Here is an 8,984-nt window from a genome sequence, read left to right on the forward strand (position 1 = left end):
ATGCACACACAAAGTTAGACGGCCTTTCGGTTTCATAAAATCGGTGAACTTTAGTTCTCTCTGAAATTTGGATCATTGTGATATATGTTTATTTCTGTAATATCTAAAAAAAAACTGGCCATTCTGTGGCTGGGAAGTTATTTAATTTGAGGGGATTAAAACAAATAAGGTGCAAGAAATTGCTCGCTTTGCAAAGTCAAGCAGACAGAGGAAGTCCGTGTGTGTGTGTGTGTACATGTGCAGGTTTCCCCCCAGGAAAATTTTGAAAAATAAGGCCTTACAAACCACTTTTCCTGCAATCTGAGCTGTAGTAGATAAAAAAATACCTGTTGTCTTTTTTTATATATTTACATGAAAATATGTTTCAAATCAACAGGAGTATTGTTTGAATTCAAAATAAAATCACATTCTACATTCAAGGGTATGGTTATAATTCATGATCAACAAAAATGACAAACTAAATTCACATTAAACTTAAGTTCTATTAATTATCAAAATGTTCATATATTAAATAAAATTTCTCAGGGTGACTGACCTTTTCTCCCTATGTCCTCATTAGTTGCATATGATTTCTTCAAAAAGTCTTCGGAAATATTTAAGTTTTCAAAACTGTCAGCATTAATTCAGATTTACTGACTATCTATCATATACATGTTCAATGTATTAAATCAAACGAATGCTAAGTGTATGGGATAATGTCTATGTACACTTTATACAATTATTTATAGTTCACAGTCACTTCTCATTTTCATTTGATCATTTCGACTTCTTCTTCAGCTTTTTGGCCAAAGACAAGAACTTGTCAGTCCTCTCTTTTGTAAGAACTGTTATGATTGGCTATCATGTTCTCGCCATCGATGTTTTGGCCAATTACATTGTAGATAACATGTATTCTACCACGAGACTTAGAGGCTGTCCACACGGCAACGGATTCAGGTGAATCTGATAAAATTGTTTATCGTTTCGGTCTGGCGTCCACACGGCACCGGTGTTTTGGGTGCCCCAAAACAAGAACGGGTTCCAGAGTGGAAAAATCTGGCAACGGCGCCATTGCGAAGTCATCTGGATGAGTAGAACGGATTTGTTTACGATGACGTCACAACCACATGACTAAAACAAGCAGCACTCTCGCTGTTTTGTATGAACCACTGCATTGCATTCACTTTTGTATACAGCTTTTCTTTTAAATAAACAAGTAACTGAACCATTTCTTGAATTTCTTTTTTTTATTGGATAAGACTGCTTTTCAAAATGTTCACACACAATAAGAAAATTAAGTTATATAAAACTATGCACACTAATAAAACTAATTTGTACACACAGAAGGCACGATTTCCTCACGTAGTCGCAGCCATCTTCTTCTTGTTGTTGTGTGTTTGTTCCTGTGAGTGCTTCATGCCGGGTAGAAGGGGTTTATGCGCATGCGTCCTACTTCTTCTATTGTTCTGGTGTCTCCGATGGGACCGTCTTACAGCGCACGTAGAGGTGTGGCATGTGTATTGCATCATTTTCAGCAAGCGTTGCGTTGCCATATGTACCTGATATTTTACTGATCCGTTGCCCATGTGGACGTGATATTTTTAATAAAATCTCGTTGCCGTTGTCATGTGGATGTAGCCTTAGTGAGACTAAAGATGGAGAAAATATAAACATGTAACATCATCGTAGGAATGAATTACGCTTGAGTATCACGAAGGAACATACCCCAACCCCCCTCAATAAATGAAAAAAAAAACTCAACGGATTTGGCATAATATAAAAAGGTCGATTTTTACTCAGAAAAAGCGGAAATCTGCCGAAAAGCAGAAAACTCTCATCCCTGATGACGTGGTATCTTGTATCGGGTCATGGTGAAGCAAGAAAAAATAGCGGAGAATTTCGGGCTACGTGGCCTTAAATTCATTAATTGTTCTATTTTTAAAAAAACGAATAAAATTGGAAGTCTGTGATTCAAATTGAGTAGCTTTCAGTCCACTAAACAAAAATAATTAGGTGTTGGGGAAAATTTTTTTATGACCTAATCTGAAAGGCAGTCTACATTTAAGCTCTATGGTCTGTGTGTCTGTTTATCTTTATCCTAAATCTCATTTTGCTTTTTTTTTTTAAATTAGTTATTCTGAATTATATCTTTAGGTCGACTGAGTATTCTGTGAATCATGACTAATTTGCTGATTTGAAAGTGAAATTTTATTACACTATAGAATATCGTACAATATAACTGACCTTGTCAAACACCTGACACTATTCCACTAAGAGAATGATTATATTGTATTACAGGGTGAACTTCAGCCGATTTAGCAATAACATGTGAGGATATTACAGCAAAAACCGAAAGAGCAAAACCGCCATGAATGAATAATAAGAGTACTGTACAGTTCTGTTTATTGAAGATTTGCATATGGAGCGAAACATGAACAATTTTATTGTCTTCCTTGTTCCTTGTGCACAAGCAGTCTTTGTAAACATGAGTATAATCACAGAGACAGAAAAGTCACTAACACACACATCAACTCATGCATCAGTCCATAGAAACGAACAAACCAATGTACTACAGATCCAAATTTACTCGAACTGAACTGGATGTTGCAAGTACATCATGAGAAGCATGTCTTTATTTCATTTACAAATATATATGTAAAGTTAACACAGCATACACAAAACTGCATTTTTAACTACTTCAAAAACCATATGGTACATCCACACCAAGACTCAACGACTCACATGATGGCAGAGCGCGCCAACAGCTCACAGATCACCCTAACGACCCTCTAGGCTGCTAACACCATTCACACCCGGCCTCCAGTAACCCTACAGGATGAGGCTACATCCACACGACAACGGCAACGAGATGTTATTAAAAAAAATATCGCGTCCACATGGGCAACGGATCAGTAAAATATCAGGTCCATATGGCAACGCAACACTTGCTGAAAATGATGCAATACACATGCCACACTTCTAGGGGCGCTGTAAGACGGTCCCTTCGGAGACACCAGAACAATAGAAGAAGTAAGGACGCATGCGCATAAACTATTATGCGCGAGACTTCATATTAGCCACAAAGTCTGAAAAATCTGTTCGTAAAATTACATTATAATGGCCAAATACAATGAAAAGTATTTTTCCAGTCTCACCTGTGAAAGGTAATCCCATGTGATCTCATTTGGACGGCAAACCTGTTGGTACAGTTAAACGCAGCACACGAATGAGGCATCTTTATTCTCCGCTTTGACCCATCCAATATGGCGGCGAGGATGACGTATGATTCTACACGGAAGGCGGCATCTTTAATGGTCCGGAATAAATTGAATGCTACACGTTGATGGATTAATTTGTTCTTCTACGCCCTTTTTGAGGAATGTATTGTAGGACTTAAACCAACATCTGAAGAGGTGAGATCGCTCCTTTTTTTACCTATTTTTGCTGGCGGGATTGACTCTGCCCTAAGGGCTATTCTCTCTCTCTCTCTCTCTCACTTTGCATCATTACACAATAAATATTCACAGTGAAAATATTTTGTAAGCGCGTTTCATGAACCAAGTTATAGGATTTGTTGACAACTTGCATCGAGTTCGTTACACTTCTACCCGGCGTGAAGCACATGTGGTTGTGATGTCATCGTAAACAAATCCGTTCTGCTCATCCAGACGACTTCACAACGGCGCCGTTGCCAGATCTTTCCACTCTGGAACCCGTTTTCAAAAGATTTCGTTTTGAGGCACCCAAAACGCTGGTGCCGTGTGGACACCAGGCCGAAACGATAAACAATTTTATCGGATTCACCTGAATCCGTTGCCGTGTGGACAGGGCCTCAACGACTCTCCTTAGGCCCTGTCCACACGGCAACGGATTCAGGTGAATCCGATACAATTGTTTATCGTTTTGGCCTGGCGTCCACACGGCACCGGCGTTTTGGGTGCCCCAAAACGCAATCTTTTGAGAACGGGTTCCAGAGTGGAAAGATCTGGCAACGTTGCCGTTGCGAAGTCGTCTGGATGAGTAGAACAGATTTCTTTACGATGACGTCACAACCACATGACTGTCAGTGCTTCACGCCGGGTAGAAGTGTAACGAACTCGATGCGAGTTGTCAACAAATCCTATAACTTGGTTCATGAAACGCGCTTACAAAATATTTTCACTGTGAATATTTATTGTGTAATGGTGCAAAGTGAGAGAGAGAGAGAGAGAGAGAGAGAGAGAGAGAGAGAGAGAGTGTGAGAGTCAATCCTGCCAGCAAAAATAGGGAAAAAAAAGGAGCGATCTCACCTCTTCAGATGTTGGTTTAAGTCTTACAATACATTCCTCAAAAAGGGCGTAGAAGAACAAATTAATCCATCAACGTGTAGCATTCAATTTATTCCGGACCATTAAAGACGCCGCCTTCCGCATAGAATCATACGTCATCCTCGCCGCCATATTGGATGGGTCAAAGCGGAGAATAAAGATGCCTCATTCATGTGCTGCATTTAACTGTACCAACAGGTTTACCGTCCAAACGAGATCACATGGGATTACCTTTCACAGGTGAGACTGGAAAAATACTTTTCATTGTATTTGGTCATTATAATGTAATTTTACGAACAGATTTTTCTGACTTTGTGGCTAATATGAAGTCTTGCGCATAATAGTTTATGCGCATGCGTCCTTACTTCTTCTATTGTTCTGGTGTCTCCGAAGGGACCGTCTTACAGTGCCCCTAGAGGTGTGGCATGTGTATTGCATCGTTTTCAGCAAGCGTTGCGTTGCCATATGGACCTGATATTTTACTGATCGTTGCCCATATGGACGCGATATTTTTTTAAAATAACATCTCGTTGCCGTTGTCGTGTGGATGTAGCCTTAGGGTTGCTTTTGGTCCACTACAGGATAAATACCTGGAACTCCCCACTAGTCAGACAGAACTGAAGAAGCCTTTCGGATGAGAGGTGAAGCGTCTTCAAGGATTTCAAGCAAGTCCAGTTGCCTTCTTTAGCACCTACGGTTTACAATGACCTGTGACTGAGAACCTTCACAGACATATTCAAGAACCATATTGTTTCACATTAACATGTGGCTCCATTTAACACACAATGCTTGAAACATCCTTTTCCATGAGTCATCCATTATATATCAGGCTTGTAATAATCGAGTCCGACTCGTACCCTAATTTTAAGAACTCGTGACTTGACTTGGACTTGAGCACTGATGACTCGGACTCGTGCATTAACTGCATTCAGACTTGTAAATTGGAGACAAGGACTCAGATTTTTTCTTTTTTTTTGTAACATGCAATAATAATTTGTCATAAGATATTTATATCTACATTAATTTTTATATTAATTTCGTGCAAGAGAATGCACATTCACCTGTTCATATGTCATGTTCAGGAACAAACTTAACATTAATGGCGCTAAAATCCCTGGAGGATTGTTCCCTTTGCTTATACAGGATCATTCGCTTTGCTTATACAGACTTCTCGTGCAGTGGGAAAAAAATGCACTGCTGTGTGTTCCATATGTAGAAGAACTATCGAGGAGATGATGGGGACGACCTCGAACTTCAATCATCATTTGGTAAGACTCCACCCAGAGAAGGAAGTGACACACTATGTTCATTGTTCTGTTGATAGTGGGCGGGGCTTGCTTGCTGAGCGATGATCTAGCTAGTGTTACCCTCTCTCATGTTATTTGCCCTGTTGATAGTGGGCGGGGCTTGCTGAGCAATGAACAAGCTTTTTATCTGTAGCCCGTTAACTAAAATGGGGCAGTCGAGCAGGAACGTCAGTCCGACACAGTAGCAGAGACGCTTTCACATAAAGGCAGCAACAGCCACCGTCAAATGGTGCGGATGAAGTCTTGTTCTTGGACTCGACTCGAAATTTTCTTTAATGACTTTGACTTAACTCAGACTTGAACACTGGGGACTCGAGCTTGGACTCGGACTTGAGGTTGAGGCCCTGTCCACACGGCAATGGATTCAGGTGAATCTGATAAAATTTTTTATCGTTTCGGCCTGGCGTCCACACGGCACCGGCGTTTTGGGTGCCCCAAAACGATATTTTTTGAGAACGGGTTCCAGAGTGGAAAAATCTGGCAACGGTGCCGTTGCGAAGTTGTCTGGATGAGTAGAACGGATTTGTTTACGATGACGTCACAACCACATGACTAGAACAAGCAGCACTCTCGCGCGCATCATTCGTAACAACAACAGCAACAATGGATAAGAATCTTTATTATTGGATAAGAATCTTTTGAAATTGTTTACACATTAACCTGACTGACCTGCCAGACAGACAATTTACACCTGCTTTGATGAACAGAAAGTACAGCCTTCCACACAAAGCAACAGTTACCTGACTATAGACCCTTTTCAGTCACGTGACCTTCGTAAACGCGACCGCCATTTTGGACATGTAGTGGACTTCGGCTCGAATCGGTTTGAATGCGAGGAAGGCGACAAACATAAAAGAAAAGGAGCGAGATGCAGAAAACTGTATTTACTAGTTTACTGTAATTATGATCTGGCAGCTATTTACACCGGATCCAGTGTAAATAGCTGCTGGAGCCAACGTCCGAGCTTGCCGGAGAGCGCTCCGGCCGGCCGCGAGCTAGCGGGCTCCGGAACCTCGGACGTTGGCTCCGGCAGCTATTTACACTGGATCCGGTGTAAATAGCTGCCAGATCATAATTACAGTAAACTAGAATGGAATGTTAACAGCAATGTAATGCCTTTTCTGGCTAATTTTATTCGTCTTACCTCCAACAAAGTGGTCACTACACAAGCGTTGGTATGCCACTATCCATCTTCTCCGTCGGTCAGCATCTACCGGGATCCGATAAAATGATAACCCTTGCTTTGTTTGTTGATGGTTACTACATCCAGGTGCACAACAATATAGTGGCATGATGGAAGTCTTGCTGAAAATAAACACTTTCTTTGCTGCCGTTCCTCAATGTTGGCTGTGGTAAACTACTGGTAGTACATGTCCAAAATGGCGGCCACATTTGTCGTGACGTCACGTGAAAAGGGTCCATAATGGAGGCAGAGGGGAAAAGGGTCAGAAGACCCTTCAACAGACTGTTTTGTATGAACCACTGCATTGCATTCACTTTTGTATACAGCTTTTCTTTTAAATAAACAAGTAACTGAACCATTTCTTGAATTTCTTTTTTTTATTGGATAAGACTGCTTTTCAAAATGTTCACACACAATATAAAAAGTTATATAAATTATATAAAAATGCTTTTCAAAATGGTCACACACAATAAGAAAATTAAGTTATATAAAACTATGCACACTAATAAAAGTAATTTGTACACACAGAAGGCACGATTTCCTCGCGTAGTCGCAGCCATCTTCTTCTTGTTGTTGTGTGTTTGTTCCTGTGAGTGCTTCACGCCGGGTAGAAGAAGGGGTTTATGCGCATGCGTCCTACTTCTTCTATTGTTCTGGTGTCTCCAATGGGACCGTCTTACAGCGCACGTAGAGGTGTGGCATGTGTATTGCATCGTTTTCAGCAAGCATTGCGTTGCCATATGTACCTGATATTTTACTGATCCGTTGCCCATGTGGACGCAATATTTTTTTTACCCGCTAAAAAAAAAATCTTGTTGCCGTTGTCGTGTGGATGTAGCCTTAGTGACTTGACTACAACACTGTTACCGTATAGATGCATTTTAGTGTCCCACAACATTCATTCAATCCTGTTACCTGAACACATTTCAAGTCCCATGCTCAACAGGAAGTTACACAGGCTGATGTTCTTGCAGATCACAGGAATAAGAAAATTAGATTCTCTCAACCTTTTGTCTTTATTTTCAAGTATATTTTGATATTTGTCCATGAGGTCACCTTTTTCAAAAATCACATTGTGTGTATTTGCTAACTTTATACAAAAAAAATGATTTCTTTTGTCTCCGTTAACTATTTAAGAGCAAAATGCAGCCATGGTGTGTCGTGAAACCTTGCAAAAAAAATGAGCTATTGTTCCTCAGATGGGTTAACATATTTCTGAATGGATTCAAAATTGTGAATAAAGGGTTTGTTTTTAAAAAGAATTACAGGGGCTAAATAGGATCACAGTCTTGCAATGACCCTTAAATATGTTAAGCGCAGCCAGGGTTTGAATGTACTGGAAGTGCAGGGTTTATTGAACGAGGCAGAAAAAAAATCAGAGTCGATAGACGTAAAAAAAAAAAAAATCATGCGCTGATCAGCTGATTGATTAAACTAGGCTCCAAACCTAATAAATAGACAGGATTAATACTGGACCAGGGTGTCTCATTCTCATCTCGTTATCTCTAGCCGCTTTATCCTTCTACAGGGTCGCAGGCAAGCTGGAGCCTATCCCAGCTGACTACGGGTGAAAGGCAGGGTACACCCTGGACAAGTCGCCAGGTCATCACAGGGCTGACACATAGACACAGACAACCATTCACACTCACACCTATGGTCAATTTAGAGTCACCAGTTAACCTAACCTGCATGTCTTTGGACTGTGGGGGAAACCCACGCGGACACGGGGAGAACATGCAAACTCCACACAGAAAGGCCCTCGCCGGCCCCGGGGCTCAAACCCAGGACCTTCTTGCTGTGAGGCGACAGCACTAACCACTACACCACCGTGCCGCCCTGGACCAGGGTGTACACAAACAAAAGATGGGAATACATGCTGGATGGGACACCGGTTCTGTCATGCTCCACCCCGGACTTCCACTCTGGAAATTTATTATCTCCCAGTTCAGCGCTAATCCGGATCCGGGACGGGACTTCCATCTTGCCGGCATTCACTTCCTGGTTTGCTCTGCTGTGTATAAAAAGGCCGTTCTCAGAGGGGACTTTGCCAGAACGTCTCGTTGGTTTTTCATGTCGTCTCTGCGCCATTATTGCTTCTTGGATTTTGCTCTCTGTTTTGCCTGTTTCTTGTCACAGTTTTTTGCACTACGTTTTTGTCTTTTTTCATGTTTGTTGTGCTACGTTTTTGTCTCAAGTTTTTTGTCTGGA

The sequence above is a fragment of the Neoarius graeffei genome, chromosome 11 (genome assembly GCF_027579695.1).
Source record: "Neoarius graeffei isolate fNeoGra1 chromosome 11, fNeoGra1.pri, whole genome shotgun sequence".
NCBI lineage: Eukaryota > Metazoa > Chordata > Actinopteri > Siluriformes > Ariidae > Neoarius > Neoarius graeffei.